General features: G+C 36.1%; 1 protein-coding gene across 6 annotated transcripts in view; it reads left to right on the forward strand.

The window, feature by feature from the left end:
- Nucleotides 1-19576, forward strand: part of Nck1 (NCK adaptor protein 1) — a 72204-nt gene that overhangs the window by 24903 nt on the left and 27725 nt on the right. Inside the window, exon 1 of one of the 6 annotated variants that reach the window (XM_078043371.1) lies at nt 19354-19462. The exons of the other annotated variants lie outside the window; for them this stretch is intronic. The gene's annotated coding sequence lies outside the window, so the exon portion shown is untranslated. Of the gene's footprint in view, nt 1-19353; nt 19463-19576 lie in introns of those variants that run through there. 6 annotated transcript variants of the gene reach the window in all.

Here is a 19576-nt window from a genome sequence, read left to right on the forward strand (position 1 = left end):
GTCAGTTAAGTCTAGGTTATTAATTGTGTTATTGGGTTCTATAGTTTTTTTTTATTCAACTTTTGTTTGGAAGATCTGTCCAATGGTGAGAGAGGTGTGTTAAACTCATAATTATTGTGTTGTGGTCTATTTGTCTCTTGAACTTGAGGAGAGTTTGTTTTATGAACATAGCAGCACTATTGTTTGGGGCATATATATTGATGATTGTTATGTCTTGTTGGTGAATGGTTCCCTTTCTTGGATTTGTTTATGTAATTCATTGTTGAGGTGATCTTTCATTGTTTGCATTTGCTGTCTAATGTCCTCTTTAAGACTCCGTACCAACTGAATCAAGTATGTCTTGAAATCTTTATCTGACCATCTCTCTGCTGTGTCTAGCATCTCTTGTAAAGTTAAGCTGTCCTGCATTGTTTGTGTTCCTTTTCTTCCTTGTTTTTTCATGATGCTCGCGTTTATTTCCAGCTATGTGTGACTGCTGTGTTGTTATTTTCTCCTATAAATTTGTTTTGGTTTTGTATAGCTCCGAGATCTCTCCTTTGTGATGGGAGACAGTGTCTAGAGATGTTGGGGGATATTAACAGTAGACAGGAGTATTTTGGGGTAGCTAAGTACTTAGGAGCACTATAGATAGCCTGTAAACATTCACCTATTTGCATTTAGTAAATTACATGTAGTAGAAGTAGTAATGCTTGGGAGGAAAGGTAGGGGAAAGGAAAGGAAAAAAGAAAAAGAAAAAGAAAAAAAATGCACTCTTAGAAGTCTGTTTTCTTCTCTTCCAGTAGGTGGCGCTGTGCTTTCCAGGCAAAGTCTCTGCCCTCGGGATGTAGGAAGCAATCCTTGTGAGGCAGCTCTCCCTCCCCAGCCAGGTGTCTCTCTAATCCTGGTCGTTTATGGTTGCTCCTGGTCTCTAGCTCCTTTGCTTCTTCTGCCCGCCAGGCCCCACTTACTGGGGCACTTCTCCACAGTTCTAGCTACACTCTGGGCATGCAGTTTCCTGGATGCTCTGCTCTCTTTGTTATGCACCCAGTCCTCATGGCTGTGGAGAGCAAGAGCGGGTGTTGGAAACCATTGACCTTTTCTGTCTGATTCCCTCTGATAGCCACGCGGCCCCCCCCCCCCAGGGCTGGTGAGAATAGTTTTCGCTGCTGGTGGGAGAGGGGGAGTTGGAGGTCAGGTGCCTTTTCGGTTTGCTGGGGATCGATTCTTTGAGTTATCCCAGCTGTCTGGAGGGGGGATCTGGGGAGTTACACACCTGATCTGTCACCAAACTCGCAGTAGTGCGATCCGATCTGCCGAAAGCTGATGAAGTCAGTTCTCCAATATTGTGGCTTCTGGTCTCCGCCTGGGGTGACCGGTGAGGAGGGTGGACCTGGGCCATTTCTCCACTAAGTCCCAACTTCAGATCTCGGTCCGGTGCGGTTGGCAGATCTTCACAGGATCCGAAGATCTGTTTCTTTATGCTGGCAGGTTTCTGCAGTGCTCAATCACCTCCAGCTGCAGCGGGTTGCTGTTCAGTAGGCCGGTACCTCAGCGCACCGGTGGCTCCGGTTCTCTCGTCTGAGCCACGTCCATGCCCTCAAATGCTCAGACTCTTGCCTTAGGTTTCCATGTAGCCCAACTTCGCTTAATATCCTGACCAGAAAGCATACAACCCTTCTGAACTCACTGCTGGTGCAGCAGTGCAGGTCACGGCGGGGCTCCCTCCCTACCCGCCGCCATCTCTGTCACTCCAGAATGTCGTTTTAGATAAAAATTTCTTGGAAGTTTTTTGTGTTTCCATGATGATCTTAATGAATGATCAAGTTCTTGAGAGTAGTTATATTATTATTTTTTGTGTGTGATGGAGTGTTCTTTATGTAACCATTAGGTCAAATTTATTAATTTTGCAGGTCAAGTCTTCTGAATCGTTGCTGATATATTGACTTTCTGATCTATCAGTTTCTAATATAAGTAAATTGGAGGTTGAAAATTTTTTTTTCCCCCTTGGAATTCTCTTTTTTTTTTTTTTTTTTTTTAAGAGAGAGTGAGAGAGGAGAGAAAGAGAATTTTTTTAAAAAATATTTTTAGTTCTCTGCGGACACAACATCTTTGTTGTATGTGGTGCTGAGGATCGAACCCGGGCCGCAGCATGCCAGGTGAGCGGGCTACCACTTGAGCCACATCCCCAGCCCCTCTCTTTGACTTATAAATTTTGAGAGGTATGTATAAGGTTTTGGCTTTGGGGTTTATTATTTTATTACTTTATATATAAAACATAAAACATCTCTCTCCATACCTATAATGTGGCCTTAAAATTGTTTTATCTGAAGTTACATACCACCATTTTTTGTGACAGTATTTGCCAAAATAGTTTTTCATTTATTATTAACCCTTTTTTCTGTTAATGTTTTAGTTGATTGATATAAGCAGCTTTAGTTGAATTTTGTTTTATTTTTTACATAATTTGTAACCTGTTAGAAATTTTTGTTTATATCTATTTTAATAATGACATAACTAAACTTATTTTTGACTTTTTGTTTGCTTTCACTATGCTTTTTCTTTTTCTTTCTTTCTTTTTTTAAAAATATATTTTATTTGTTTATTCTGTTTTCAAAGTGGTGCTGAGGACTGAACCCAGGGTCTCACATGTGCTAGGCAAGTACTCTACCACTGAGCCACAATCCCAGCCCCTCACTATGCTTTTTCTTTGCTTCTCCTTTCCTGCTTTTTCATGAATTGATTATTGAGTACTGTCTGTTTATGTGGCATCAGTTTCAGTCTCTAGATCCTTGTGTGCTTAATATATGGTAGGAACTGGTGACCCACTGATAAACAAGAGAGACAACATCTTTGACCAAACATTTTATAATTTGTTCTCTTCAGAAATATTGTTTTCTTGGGCTGGGGATGTGGCTCATGCGATAGTGCGCTCGCCTGGCATGCGTACGACCTGGGTTCTATCCTCAGCACCACATACAAACAAAGATGTTGTGTCCGCCAAAAACTAAAAAATAAATATTAAAATTCTCTCTCTCTCTCTCAAAAAAAAGAAATATTGTTTCTTAGTAGTATGATGTTCCTGGTAGTCCAGTACTTGAAAATATAATTAAGTGCTTACCATTTGGAGATACCCCGAATAAAAAAATGTGCAATAGTAAAGAAATAGTTAATGATAAATATGACTCTGAGAACAAAAAAGCATGTAGTTCTTTATAATAGTAAAATGGTTTGCTCACAAAAGTATATATTCTACACAGCCTCATCACTGTCATACACATTCAGCAATATCTGCAGAGACCTTTATAGTTTTAATAATTAATATTGAATCACATTTTTTTTTTTTTTGTGGTTGGTGCCAGGGATTGAGTTTCATTCCGGCCCCCAATCATGAAATACTTTAAAAAATATTAGAATGGGTAATGCATTCCTACTCTAAATTAAAACAATGATAAGTAAAATAAAGTTTTAAAACATAAAGCCTTACTCACCAATGAGATACCTTTATCAATAGTAGTGGTAGTTAGTGGATGATTAGAAGCTCAGCTTGTAAGTAGAATTGAAGCCATAATTCTAGGATTTAGATATGGAAGTAAGGTTTTGGGTGTTCTGAATTTATTTCCTGCAAGATCATGGGTGCTGAAAGAGTCACACGTGAAACTGGAGATCAGAGTTAGGGACAATTAGTAAAACCAGAGATGGGGATAGATTACCCCACCTGTTAAAGGATACTAACTGCAACTGACTGCTTCTTTTATGGTGATATCTGACTCCAAAAAAGCATGCAGATACATTTTTTTTTAAACAGATGGTGTTATATTCTGATATACCCATTGAAAGTTCAAAAAGATTGTAAGCTGAACATGCATTTTAATATACCTAACCTACTGAATATCATAGTTCTGCAACACAGAAGTACACCATGAAATATTGGTTGTTTACTTTTGAAAACATGGTTTACAGTAATGGTTGACTGAGATCTGTGGTTCACTGCCACTGCCCAGCATCAGGAGAAGAGTATTAGACTGCATATTTCCACCCTGGAAAGAAATCAGAATTCAAAGTTTGAGTACAATTTTTATTGAGTATGTATTAGTTTTTGCATAGTTTTAAGTAAACCATTGTTAAGTCAGGGATTGTCCACATTGTGGTGGCTGTCTGCTTTACCCAAAAGTGGGTAGTTCTGCTACTTAGGGAGAAGAGAACAGATTCAGAGGTAGATAAGTAATGCATAAGTGTAGAAATTATAAGAACAGTACAAGAGAAATTTACATCCAGTGGAAAAACTATAGTAAATGCTATGCTTTGAATGTATTCCCCCCAAAGTTCATGTGTTGAAAACTTGATCCCCACTTCGGAGTGTTGGGAGGTGGAGCTTAATGTTAGTTGTTTGGGTTAAGGTGCCACCACCCTCATGAATGGATTACATAAGGCATTATTGTGGGAGTAGTCTCATCCCTCCCCTCAATGTGATAGCACAATAAAGAAGGCCCTCACCAGATGGTAGTGTCTTGGATCTTGGACTTAACAGCTCCTAGATCAGTGAGGAAATTTCTGTTCTTTATTCATTACCCAGTCTCAGGTATTCTGTTGTAGCAGAATGAGATGGATTAGGACAGTAAGAGAGAGGCAAAAGTTAGAATCACAGAGAGTGACTAACTTTGCTCAGAGATATCTGGGGAAATGATGTAAAGACGACAAATATGAGTTGAATCTTGAAGAATATTTAGGAGTTAGGTGGTATGTGCCTAAAATCCCAGCAACTTGGGTCGGCCTGGACAATTTAGCAAGACCCTGTTGCATATTGGAAAACATTTTCTCTAGTGGCTATGCTAATTTAAATTCCCACCAAAAATGTACAAAGAGTACATTTTCTCTGCATCCTTGCCAACACATTTATTTCTATAAAAAGTATTCTAACAAATGTGCAATGATAGCTCATTGTGATTTTAATTTGTATTTCTATGATGATTAGTGATGCTGAGCATTTTTTTCCATGTACCCATTGGCCATTTGAAGATATGTCTTCTTTTGGGAAATGTCTGCTCAAATGCTTGCCCATTTTTTGATCAGGTGCTTTTCTTGCTGTAATTGTTTGAATTCCTTATGTTTGTTTTGTTTTTGTTTTTAAGACATTAATCCCTTATCAATCCTATGGATTGCCTTTTCATTTTTAATTGTTTTCTTTGTTATGCAAAAGCATTTTAGTTAGATCCCATTAGTATTTCTTGCAGAGCAGGTCTAAAGGCAATAAGTTTTATCAGCTTTTGTTTATCTTGGAAAATCTACTTTCTCCCTCATTGTTAAAGAAATTATGCCCGATGCAGGATTACTAGTGGAGAGTTTTTCCCCCCTTTCTTCCCCTCAGCATTTTAAATTTATCAGTACACTGCATTCTGGCCTGATTATCTGACGACAGTCTTGATGAGGATCCCTTGTATATGATGAGTTGCCTCTTCAAGATTTTCTCTGCTTTTGACATAATGCTTCTGGTGTGAATCTCTCTTAAGTTCATCCTACCAATTTGGAGTTCCTTGAACTTATTATTAAGATGTGTATATATTCGTGTCATTGATAAATCTGAGAAGTTTTATCAAATAATCTCTTTGCTACTTTTCTCCTTTTGGCATTCTCACATGCATATGTTGGTTCTCTCATACAGATCCCATTGCCTTTGTTCACTTTTTTCAGTTTCTTTTCTTTCTGTTCCTCAGTTTTGATAATTTAAATTGTTATTGTTTCATATGTGCTTGTTCTTTATTCTGCTCAGATCTTCCATTGAATCCCTCCAGTGAATTTTTCTTTTGCTATGATATTTTTTGGTTCCAGAGTTTCCTTTTCATTATTTATCTCCTTACTAATATTTCTATTTTGTTCATCTTTTTTTTTTTTTTTTTAATTTCTCCATGTCTCCCTTTAGATCTTTGAACATCTTTAAGACAGATTTTTTAAGGTTTTTGTCTAGTAAATAAGTAGATCCATCTTCTTGTCCTTCTCTGGAAAGGTTTCTGTTGGCCTTTTTTTTTTTTTTTTTCTTGTTTCTTGATATCTTTTGTGCTTTAAAACTGTACATTTGAATCTAATGTGGTAACTCTAGGAATCAGATTCTCCCTCTTCAGGTTTGCTCTTTTATTATTTGCTTGCCTAACTTTCTACCTGTCTTCCTCTTTCTCTTCATCCCTCCCTCCTTTTTTACTTTTGTTTTTTGTTTTTTTTTTTAATTAAAGAGAGAGTGAGAGAGGAGAGAGAGAGAGAGAGAGAGAATTTTTAATATTTATTTTTTAGTTCTCGGCGGACACAACATCTTTGTCTGTATGTGGTGCTGAGGATCGAACCCAGCCGCACGCATGCCAGGCGAGCGCGCTACTGCTTGAGCCACATCCCCAGCCCTCCTTTCTTGCTTTTTAAATTTTTTGTTTTTATAGGTGATCTCTGTGCTGGGAATCAGTCAGAGGTATGTAAAAACTCAAAGATCTTTTTTTTGTGTCTTTTCTGGGCTTGCAATTTTCCTGGGCAATCATGGTGACTTTCTAAATTTCTTAATTATGCAGTTGCTTTTGAATTTCCTGTTTCTTTAATATCTTAACTCCCAAAGAGGAAAAACAGAAAAATGAAGGAGGAAGGGAAAATAAAAGGTACTGGCCTCTTAAATCTCCTTTAGCCCAAAGGGGAAGGGCTTACAACAATTTGAAGGATGTGAAACAATGGCTGCCTGCCTCTGTGTCAGTGAGGAGAAGCAACAATCCATTTTATCTGAACACAGATTCCAGATATTTGGAGGACAAGATCTTTATTGCCCACCCTAGCCTTTCACAAACTGTGGACCACATGCATAGCTTCCTGGGTGTTGGGGAATGGGGTAGTCAAGTCAGTCACTGCCCAACTGAGAGCTAAAATTAACAGCAGTTTATTTCCAAGCCTTCTCCTGGAATTTGTCTTGGAATAGACTCCAGATCCAGAGTTCCAAAATAGTTAAATTAGACAGATTATGTTAGTACAATAGTTTTCTGGGTGGAGAGACAGGTTTTTGTTGCTTCTTTTGTTGTCATTTTTCCAGAGTCCTTTTATGACTTTTTTTAAAAAGATTTTTTTTTAATTGTAGATGGACACGATATCTTTATTTATTTATTTTTTATGTGGTGCTGAGATTCGAGCCCGGTGCTCACGCATGCAAGGCAAGTGATTTACCACTGAGCTACAACCCCGGTCCCCCGTTTATTACTTTTTAAGCTCCATTAGAGTTAGAACAGTCTTTAGCTCTTCCTCCTTGATTTTGTGGAACCCAAGAATGGTAAGTTTATTGTAACTCACATTATGTTTGAGACCTTTTCTTTAACTTTCAAGTCAGTTAGCAAGTGCTTAAAAAAGAATTCACATATCAGATTCCCCCCCCCCACATTTTCTTATAAGATAACTAGGAAAGGGTGAGACCAGAAATAGGGAGGTCACATAGAAGAGACTACTTTAAGTAAGCTTGTTATAGTTAATATAGTAGTGAGGTACTTTGATTCATTTATGACCATGTAGCTCATTTTTAAGAAGGTAAAGGGCATGATTTGAGATGTGTGGGTGACTTAATCCACATCATTGGATTGATGATCCAGTTACAGAACATAAAAACAAAATGTCTGTGGGAAAGGTGAATGGATTATTACTATAGGTAAGAAACACACTCACCTGTCCAAACCCAGAGAATAGACTAAGAGAAAAAGGGTATAGCAAAAAGGCAATCTTGCAAGATCAGGTGTCTGGGGGAAGTAGGCACACCCCAGTGCAGTTAAAATCAGCATTTTATTCCCTTCCCTGGAGTGCAAGGTCATATAGAGGACCTTGATTCCTCATTGGCTGAGTACTGTGGGATGCATACATTTCCCCAAAGTGGCCTAGGTTTTACTGTCTCCTATTGAGTTATTTAAAGAAATATACCCTAGTCGTTCTTACTTTCCTTTGTTCTCTTGTTCAGGAAGGACTTTTTGGATTGAGTGCCTTTTGGCACATAGGGAGACCTCTTTACCCTCAACTCCTGTTTGTCAAGGACTGTGAATTTTTCATACTCTGGTGTTATCTGATTGTAACTTTCCACTCTGCTCTCCCCATCTGCTGCTTTTCCCTAAGTAATTTTACATTTAAGGTTAAATACCATATTCTGAAAATGGACCACTAGACTTTCAATTTCTCATACTGTAGAATATACAAAGCACTTTCATAGCCAGGATTTTAAAGTAATAGTTGTGAGAAATAGAAAGTGTGGTGGTTCATTTTCAAAATCTAGTATTCAGACTTAATTGGACCAATTGTGGCCCTTCCCTTTTGTTTGCCCTAATTCTAAAACTAGCCAGTCGCATAGATTGTAACCCCAGCTCCTCCAGTCAGAGTGAAGGGTAGAACAGCACTAGGTTCAATATAAAAGCAGGTGACTGCCCACCGAGAGCCCTTGCTAACCAGGTTTCATAGCCCGCCTTTCTGCTGGAAGTAAAGGTTTGCCTTGCCCACCCACTTTAGAACACGTGTTTGATTTCTTCTAGCACCCCAGGGCATCTCTAACAGCATACTGGTTCTCTGTAACTCTAATAGGTCTGGTGGCATGTATAGGCCAAAAGGATAATGGGGTGCATGATAAACGTTTTTTTTTGTGTGTGTGCTGGTGCTGGGGAGTAAACCTTGGTCCTTGTTCATTGTAAGCATAAGTTCTACCACTTAGTGGTATCCCCAACCCATGATAAACTTTAAATAGATCTAACTGGTAAAGCCCTGAAACATTTTGAATAATACATAAGCATATGGAAGACATGAGGGGAAATTAGAATTAATGACATCAATTAGAAAGAAAACACTAGTTATGATTAATAACAAGTTAAATATGCCTGGAACTTCAGGTAACCAAAAATTTGTGTATATCAGGAGAATTTGGTTGCTAAAAGAGTTGACATAATTTAAACCTTATTTTTTTAACAGGTTATTTTTTAAATTGATTTTATTATTTTTAAATACACAACAGCAGTGGAATGCATTACAATTCTTATTACACATATATAGCACAATTTTTTGTACCTCTGTATATAAAGTATGTTCATGCCAATTTATGCCTTTATACATGTACTTAGTTTTGTTTGCATTACAATTCTTAATACACACATATACCACAATTTTTCATATCTCTTTATATAAAATATGTTGACACCCAATTCAAGTCTTCATACATGTACTTTGTATGATGATGTCCATCACATTCCACTATCCTTGCTAGTCCCCTGCCCGCTCCTTTTCCCTCCCATCCCTCTTCCCTATAAACCTTATTAATAGCATAAAGCTTGAAAATGATAGTTTTGTTCTATTAATTGTGTTTGGAAATATGTACAACTTGGAGTGACACTTTTAAGAGATAACAAAATTGAATTTATTTAGAAAATTTAAGGGAAAACTTAGGATATAATTTGGTGCTCAAAAAAAAAAAGGTTGGGGGTTTTCAAGATGGTAGAATAGAGGAGGTTGTGTTCTGGGCTGCTCTGTGGAATGAAACCAAGAAAACCAACAGGCATCTTCTCAGCAAGGTGGGTGGAAAAAAAAAAAAAAAGCATGGAGACTTTACTGGAATTTAAAACTGGACATTCAAAGCAGACTGGGGACACAGGAGGTTGGATATAATAAGGAATCCCCAGTGGCACAGCTGTTGCCAAGCCTGGCCGGAAACTCCAGCCAGAAAGGTCCCTTCGTGAACATAGTGGAGGGATAAGGGAATTAAAGGAACTCTCATTTTGGAGAGGCCCAAGGTGTGTCTGGGTACAGAGCATTTAGAGATCAAGGACATTGGCCAGTAAACCTGAAACAAACACTGCACAATATCCGTGTGCAGGGAAGGAAGCTGCCATCTCTCTAGGTAGCGAGCAGAGGACGAAGGAACCATTTTGCAGCTGCTTGTGGGAAGACAGCAGCTGAGGGGCTGCCCAAAATGCAGGCCCAGTAAACACACTCTACATGACATAGAGTGTGCTTAAGGAGAAAACCAGATATGAGAGGTTTACACAGGGGACAACTCATTGTGGAAACCCACCCAGCTCTATCCCTCTCCCTACTATCAACTGTTACAGGACCAGCTGGGAGAGATGCATCTAACTGGGAACTTGGAAGGGCTGGGCCAGAGAAATTGATTGGAGACTGAACCCAAGACCAGGAATCATGGGGTCTGCAGGTGATGTAGGGGACTAAGAATTGGGTACCTACCCCACCACATGAGTGGGAACCAGAGGAGATCCTTAAGGTACAATCCTTCAGTGTGGACCAGCAAGTACTTGGTACTGGAGGTAACACTAATTTAAAATCTCCAGACCAGTTAGCATTCAGCAAAGAGCCTGGAGCCTTCTTAAGCCTAAACCTTGCCTCCAGGATCTCGGCCTATGGGATTAACACTCTCACTCTAGCAATCCAGGAGAACCCACCTAAACCTGCTGAGACAGAAGCTGACAATATTTTGAACTCCCCACAGAAAGAATTCTTAACTTTTCATCAAGATATTTTTTTCTTTTTAAAATTCTTTTTCATGCTTTAATTGTGACCTTATTGGTAATAGACATTTTATAAAGTCTCCTTGGGCTGGGGATGTGGCTCAAGCGGTAGCGCGCTCGCCTGGCATGCATGTGGCCCGGGTTCGATCCTCAGCACCACATACAAAGATGTTGTGTCCGCCGAGAACTAAAAAATAAATATTAAAAATTCTCTCTCTCTCTCTCTCTCTCTCTCTCTCTCTCTCTCTCTCTCTCTCTCTCTCTCTCTCCTCTCTAAAAAAAAAAATAAAATAAAGTCTCTTTGTATTTTTTTTCCTTCTCTAGAGTTTTTGAAGTCAGTTATTGTACATGAATTAGTTTTTTCATGTGTGAACTAGGATGTTTGGTTGGTAATTTTAGTTTTGTATTTTTGTTTTAAAATTTTTTAAAATTTTTGCTTTATCTTTATATTTTTCTCGTTTCCCTTGATTCTTTTTTTCTGCCAACAGCCAACGTCTATTGTTTTCTCACTCTTCCTTTAATATTTTTCTTCTGTCTTCTCTCCTCCCTCATAATCATCACATCCTGTGTCACTTCTGTTGTCTCCCAGTCCACCATTTGAAAATGTAAATGCTTTTGCAAACTTGCTGTTTTTATTATAGGCAATAACTGATCATATCATTTCTGCTTATTATGATAATTAACATTGCAGATGTCTTAGTAGGAAGTATTTGATTTAATGCTGTAAGCTATTTGCATTGGTTATTATTATTTGTGTCCACCTAAGCAGGTGCTGGAAACCTTCAGGGACATTATAATCCACAGAGTAGAAACTGCTAACTTAGGCCCACTCTGTTACATGGGTAGACACACAAACAACATGAAAAAGCAAGGGAACAAATTTCTCGAAGCAAATCAGGATACTCTAGTAACAGAATTCATGGGTACCACAGTGGAAGAAATGTCAGAGAAGAGGTTTAGAATGTACATAGTTAAACTGATCTGTGAAGTAAAGGACAATATCAGAGAGCAAATACAGGTAGCAAAAGATCACTTCAATAAAGAGAGATTCTGAAAACAAAAACAACCCCAACAGATCCTTGAATGAAGGAAACAATAAACCAAATTAAAAATTCAATAGAAAGCATCACCAACAGACTAGACCATTTGGAAGACAGAACCTCAGGCAATGCAGACAAAATATATAATCCTGAAAATAGAGTTGACCACAGAGAGAAAAATGTTAAATAATCCTGTTATGGGATAACGGGAAAAGACCCAAATTTAAAGATTCATTGGGATAGATGAAGGCATGGCAGATGAACCAAAGGATGCACAATCTCTTTAATGAAATAATATCAGAAAATTCCCCAAATCTAAAGAATGAAGTGGAAAATCAAATATAAAAGGCTTATAGGACCCCAAATATGTAAAACTACCACAGACCCACATCAAGTCACATTATAATGAAAGTGCCTAGCATACAGAATAAGGATAGAATTTTAAAGCCTTTGAGGGAAAAAAAAATCATATAACATATAGGGGGAAACCAGTACAGATCTCAGCTGATTTCTAAACCCAGATCCTCAAAGCTAGGTGGTCCTGGAATAACATATATTAAGCTCTGAAAGAAAATGGATGCCATCCAAGAATCTTATATCCAGCAAAGTTAAGTTTCAGATTTGATGATGAAATCAAAACCTTCCATGATAAATAAATATTGAAAGTATTTGCAACCAGAAAGCCTGCACTTCAGAATATTCTCAACAAAGCATTCCATGAAGAGGAAATGAAAGGCTGGATGTGCTGGGGCATACCTGTAATCCCAGCAGCTCCAGAGGCGGAGGCAGGAGGATCTGAGTTCAAAGCCAGCCTTAGTAATTTAGTCAGGTGCTACCTGTCTCTTAAACAAACAAAACAAAACCAACACAAAATAGGGCTGGGGATATGGCTCAGTGGTGGAGTGCCCCTGAGTTCAATCCCCAGGTCTCCTCCCCCTAAAAAAGATGAAATGAAAAAAAATACATGAAAACCAGTGAAGGGAAGAACTACACTAAAGGAACAGTCAATTGGAGAAACTAAGTCAAATTAATAAGCCCAAATTACCAGGAACACAAATCATATTAAAAAATTTTGAACATTAATGGCTTAAACTCATCAATTAAAAGACATAGACTTGGAAGATTGGATTAATAAACAAGACCCAACAATATGCTGTTTCGAAGAGATTCACTTCATAGGCAAAGACATCTACAAACTGAAGTTGAAAGGATAAGAAAAAATCACATCATTCACATGCATCATGTAAACAAGCAGGAATTTCTATCCTTAGATAAAGTGGTCTACAAGCCAAAGTTAATCAGAAGGGACAAAGAAGGACATTTCATACTGTTTAAGGGTATTAAACATCAATAAGTCATATAACAATCATATTGATGCTCTAAACAATGAAGCATCTATGTATAGTAAACAAACCCTTCTCAACTTCAGTTATCAAATAGACCACAACACAATAATACTGGGTGACTTTAACTCGCCTCTCTCACTACTGGATAGATCTTCCAAACAAAAACTTAAACAAAGAAACTATAGAACTAAATAATATAATCAGTAATTTAGACTTAACAGATATAGAATATTTCATCTATCACTGACTGAATATACTTTCTCAGCAGTACACAGATCCTTCTCTAAAGACCATGTTATGTAAGCTTTTACACATATTGGCATACAATTAATATATTTTTAGCATCTGCAAGGTTATTTTGATAGCTCCCTTTCCACTGATACAAATTTTTTTGTGTTCCTTTTTTTCTGGATTAGACTTGTTTGATTTTTATAAAATTTTACCTGTATTATTCTCTATTTTATATATTTCTTTTCCTACTACTTAATTTGAAAATAATTTGATGGTTATTCTAGCTTCTTTCTGATATAAGTACTTTAAGTTCTAAATGTTCATCTGAGTACTCTTTCATCCCAGAGATCCTGATATTTTAAGCTTTTATAATCAATATTTCAAAGTGCTTTTTATTTACTTTTCTGAGGTCAAGGAAGAAAGCACAAGAAAAGTGCTTAAGGTGATTGATTTCTAATGTAATAAGTCATGAAGGAAACATGGACTGCATGATTTCAAGTTAAAAACTAATGGAAATGCTTTTTATATTGATTGTATTGGTTACATACATGTTGAAACTGATCAAATTAGATACTTCGAATTATGTGCATTTTATTGAACTTTAGTTTTACCTCAGTAAAGCTATGGGAAGAAACAGTTATCAGAAAGGAAACTAAAAATAAAAGATAAAAAGACTTGATATTTAATTTTACAGATAAGGAAATAAGAGTGTCAGGGAGGTTGATGTGACGTGCCCTGAATCATAGCTACTGGCAAAACAGTGACTAAAAACGAAGTATTTCGTGAGAAAGCAAATTGAATATGTCTAGACTAGTTTTAGTAATATTGTCTATATTATATTTTCATTAAGTTTACACATTTTCTGATTTTCTCTTAAGATAAATGAAGATATTCATTAAAAAAATACTTTTGTTAGACCTATTGTCTTCATGAAATAACATGTCCAGATTTGATGTTTTCATTACTGTGACCATGAGTTATACAGCTGATCTACCTCTTGTGATTAAATTTCCTTCCTTTTGTAATCTAATTTTTCTTAAAACTTATGAAATTCTCATTGTAAAAAATTTTTTCACTTTCTTTGAACTTAAAGCTGTCTTATGTCTTTCTTTCGGCAGTTCTGTAAATTTACATTTCTATAGTTTTTCACATGTTCATTTTTGTCACATGATTTATTCACTTTTTCTTTTTTTCTGGAATCCTACTCTGATTTAACCTATTTCTTCTAAGTCTGCTTCATAGCTAGATTTCCTTTTACTCGAATCTTGGAAATTCTCTCCGCTTTTCTTCATTAGGTCACCTCTCATTTCTTCATTAGGTCACCTCTAGTTGTTCCCTGAGTAATGGAATTAAATTTTTGAAAAGGCATGTTTTAAAAATGATTTCATTCTTTTTTCACACTTGATTGTTAGTTTGATTATATATATAAAAGTTACCCTGTAAAAGTTACAGAGATTGAGCTTTGCAAGATAAAAAGTATTCTGAGGATGGTGGAAATGGTTGCATGACAGCATGCATGTGTTTAATGCCATGGAACTATACACTTAAAAGTGGTTCAAGGGGTGCCGGGATTGTGATTCAGTGCTTGCCTCCAATGCGTGAGGCACTGGATTTGATCCCTGACACCACATAAAAATAAACAAACAAAATTAAGGTATTGTGTCTATCTACAACTAAAATAAATAAAAGTGGTTCAAGGGGTTGGGGCTGTAGCTCAGAAGCGAAGCATTTGCCTAGCATGTGTGAGGCACTTAGCACCACATAAAAATAAAATAAAGGCATTCTGTCCATCTACAACTACAAAAACCTTTTTCTTTAATTGGTTCAAAAAATAATTCACATGGTAATTTTCATGTGTATTATATTGATTTGTCAGGGTTGCTATTAATGAAGTACCATAGACTGGGTGACTTAAACAATAGAAATTACTTTTCTATTGAAATTTTCAGTTTAGGGAGGCTTAGAAATCTGATAGCAAGGTGTGTCATCAGGGTTGGTTTCTTCTGAGAGACTCCTTCTCTTCTGGGTTTTGACTTATTTTCCTCTTCTGGTCTTTTAGATGGCTCTCTTCTCCCTGTGTCTTTTGGTGTCTTGATGTCTTAAAAGAACACTAGTTATAATGGATTAGAGCCCACTTATGACCTTGTTTTACCTTAGTGCAGTGGTTTGAATATGAGGTGTCTCCCCAAATCTCATGTTTGGAAAATACAAGAAGGTTCAGAGGAGAAATGAGTGGGTTAAGAGAGTCTTAACCCAGTCAGTGAATTGATCCCCTGATAAGGATTAATTGAGTGGAAGCACTAGAGTGTGTCTGGAGGAGGTGGGAATTGGGGCATAGCTTTAGAGTATATATTTGTATCTGGCAAGTGGAGTCTTTCTGTTTTCTTATCATGTGAGTTGGTTCCCTCTGCCACAATCTTCCACCATGATGTCCTGCCTCACCTTGAGCCTCGAGGAAAGGAGCCAGCCACTTATGGAATAAGACCTTTGAAATCATGAGCCCCCAAATAAACTGTTCCTGCCTTAAAATTGTTCTTGTGAAGTCCTTTAGTTACAGCAGTGAAAAAGCTTTAGCAGTTACCTCTTAAAGATCCTGTATTCAAATACCTTAATGTGAAAGGAGAGAAGATTCGGTCCATAACATTTATTTCACCACAATTAACAAAATTAAAAATATGGGGGCTAGGATTGTGGCTCAGTGGTACAGCGCTCGCTTAGCATGGGTGGTACCTGGGTTCAATCCTCAGCACCACATAGAAATAAAGGCATTGTGTTGTGTCCATCTACACCTAAAAAATTATGAGCTCATTTATATCTAATTGCTATAGTACAGTAAAGGTTAGAACAGTTAATGTGCTCATGTGTTAATTATGACATTCTTCAAAGTGTTAGACTTTTTCAAAGTTGGTGGTTTATACCTGTCTGCTCATTATATATTAACAAGATGTTTTGCTTTTTTTTGTAGTAATATAATGGCTTTTAAAAATTGTAATATAAAATGTAATATTCTCTTTGTTATAAAATGGTGATATGTTTCTAATGTGATCTTGATTGTAATTCAGAGAGGATAATAAGTAAAATTTTGTGATGCATGGCAAAGTAATCATATAGGGAGTAATGCCTTGTATATATAAGACATTAATAAGTTTGTTGAAGAAATAAGATTATAGTTGAGATTTTTGTTTTGAGAGTAAGAAGATTTTTGGCTTGATATACCTTTCTTTATTCTCAGTTCTTAGCTAAGTCTCCTCAAGTGTATAATAACTATTCAGTAAACATTTGTTGAATGAATAAGTGAATGAATTTTAATATGCACAGTACTTTTGTGTTTGTCATAATTTTTTTGCTTTCTCTTGGAGGTGTTTTCAAAATGTTATTTCCCAAAGTGAATAGAATAAGGTGGCATTTTATTTGACCCGTATCTTAAAAACATCGATTTTAAGTTGCTTTCATTTCTAACTGACCTGTGATTTTTTTTCGTAATGGTTGGAATTTGCTTTATATGGATGGTTAATAGTAAAAATTACTTTACAAGATATTGGGGCTTAAAAATTGAACAGAATAAGAATCATCTTATTATGAATTGTCTTTCTGCTTTACTTATAACATATCAAAGTTAGTTATTTGGTTTTTTTCTCCCTTCATTGTTTACTCAGAGATTTGTAACCCAACCAAACTTCCGGACTTAGTCACTTGGGTATTGTTACTTAGCTGATTCTTAACAGAAACAGGAAATTGTCAAGACATGTGTTAAAGTACAGCAGATTCTAAAATTGCATTTGTAGCAGCATGACAGATTTCCCTCTAGAAATTTTCCTACTAGTTGATTCCTTGCCTTTTCCTCGGAAAATAAAAACTGTTATGCCAAAAAGGTTTATCTATCATGACCTATATACGATAGCAAACAGTATCTTTCCTCAGCATTTATAAATGATATATGATTGATTAAATGATTTGACAGACTTAGTATTATTAATACATAGCTATGAGAAAGAACACGTTTTTAAAAGTCTTCGGTTTTTGTGTTATTCATATATTTAGATTGGTAGTTTTCTAAGGTTTTCTAAAGTGAACCTTTTAGAGGGTCTGAAAACCAAAATTATTTTCATAATACTAGGTATGTTAATTTTATTTTTTCACTCTGGAGTTTCTAGAGGCTGCATGAAATTCAGTGGTAATTGTCAACATTTGAAAGACCTGCAAACTCAGTGAATATATATTAAACAATGATATAATATTATGCATGGATCAGAATAGGCCCATTAAACTAAAAGACCAACGCATGTTTTTGTTTAATTGACATAGTATAAAAATTCACACTTTTTGGTGTGAATAAGGTTTAATACATTTAGAACTCATGTATTCCCTACCACAGTCTGAATACAGAACAGTTCTACTATCTACTATTCTCTCTTTAAAAAAAAAAAAATTCTTTGTGTTTTGTAATCAGTCCCTCTGCACACCATTAGCTATGATAATCATTAGTCTGTCTGTGCAGCTTTTGCCTTTTCTAAAATGTTATATGTAGCCTTTGAATCTGGCTTTTTCATTTAGCGTGATACATTTGTGATTCCTCCCTGTTATATAGTAGTCCATTTTGTGGAGCAATCCATAACTGGTTTGTCCATTACCGGTTAAAGGGCATTGGGTTGTTTCCCCTTTTGGTGCTTGTGACTAGAACTGTTATAAACATTCAGTACAGGTTTTTGAGTGAACATAGGTGTTTTATCTCACTTGGGTAAATATGCATAGTGCTGAACTATTTTGCATTCCCACCATCAGTTCCCATTGTTAAGCATCCCCTTTGGCACCTGGTACTGTCAGTTCCTTTTATTCTTTTTGTCTCCTCATCTATTCTGTAAGATATTTAGTTGCTATGTAGTGGTTATCATTTTGTGGTTTAAAATTTGCATTTCTGTAATTAGTAATTGTGTTGAAAATCTTTTCACGTGCTCATTTGCTATTGGTATATCTTCTTTGGTGAAGTATCTGTTACTTTGCTCATTTTTAAGTTGGGTTGCTTATTTTCTTATTGGCAACTTTTGAGAATTCTTTATATATTCTAAATATAAGTTCTACATCAAATTTATGACTTGCAAAAATTTTCTCCCATTCTATGACTTATCCTATCAGTGTCTCAGGGCAAAGTTTTACATTTTTTTAGTTGTACACAATAAATACCTTTACTTTGTTTATTTTTATGTGGTGCTGAGGATCAAAGCCAGGGCTTCACACTTGCTAGGTGAGCGCTCTACTGCTGAGTCACAGTCCCAGCCCAAAAGTTTTATGTTTTTATAGAACACAACTTTTTTTTTTTCTTAACCTTTTAAGTCTGTTACTGTTTTGAGTTAAAATTTTGTATAAAATAAGAGTTTTATAACCAGGATCACTTTTTTGGAAATAGGGATACCCAATTGTTCCAGCACCACTTATTGAAATGACTATTGACCATTTAAATGTCATTGTACAATAGTCACAAATCAGCTGGTCATACTGGGGGTCCTGTGTTTAGACTCTGTTACTTCCCATTGATCTCTGAATCTAGCCATAAGCTACTGTCTCTAATGTAGTATAGTTAATTGAGATCAGGCGATGAGAGATTCATTGTTCTTCTATTTTAAAATTATGTTAATAATTATAGTTCCTTTGCTTTTCTATATAAATTTTAAGAGTTGTTGATTTTTACAGATATTTCCTCTGGATTCTCCCTCAAATTGAATATCTTGATCCATGAGCACAAATTTTCTGTCATTCCCTTTATGTAGTTCTTTTTCTTTACATATTTTGTTAGCTATATCCTTAAATATTTTATTTTTCAGTGCTATTATAAATGGTACTTAGAAACAAATTTTTGACTTGTATCCTGCCATGCAGTTAAACTTATTTGTTAGTTTTAAAAACATTAGTAGATTCCTTGGAGTTTTCTACCTAGACAGTTATGTCATCTGTGAATAAAGTTAGCTTAATTTTTTTTTCCAATTTGTATTTTTTTATTTCTTTTTTCTGCCTTCATCACAGTGATTATGACTTCTGGTATGAAATTAAATAGGAATAGAGCTGACATCTTATTTCTGATTGTAGTGGGAATGCACTCATTCTTTCATCATTATATTTGATATTAGTTGTAAGTTTTTTGTATGTTATATTTATCTGGTTAAAGAATTTCTTTATCTAGTTGGTTGAGAGTTTTTATTGTACATAGATTATTTAGGTTATGTATTTTATTTTTATGGTACTAGAGATTGAACTCAAGGTGCTCTACCACTGAGCTGCTTGTTATTTTGAGACAAGTTATTGTGAAGTTGCCCAGGCTGGCCTGGAAATTAGGATCCTCCTGCCTCTGTCTCCTAAGAAGCCGGGATTACAGGTGTGTATCACTGTATCCAGCTATGTACATTTGATTTTGAGTGAGGTTTGGTAGTGTGTGTCTTGTAAGAAAATTTCTGTTTTATGTGAGTTGTTGAATTTATAAAAGTTTTTC

This window comes from Ictidomys tridecemlineatus, chromosome 3, assembly GCF_052094955.1.
Source record: "Ictidomys tridecemlineatus isolate mIctTri1 chromosome 3, mIctTri1.hap1, whole genome shotgun sequence".
Lineage (NCBI taxonomy): Eukaryota > Metazoa > Chordata > Mammalia > Rodentia > Sciuridae > Ictidomys > Ictidomys tridecemlineatus.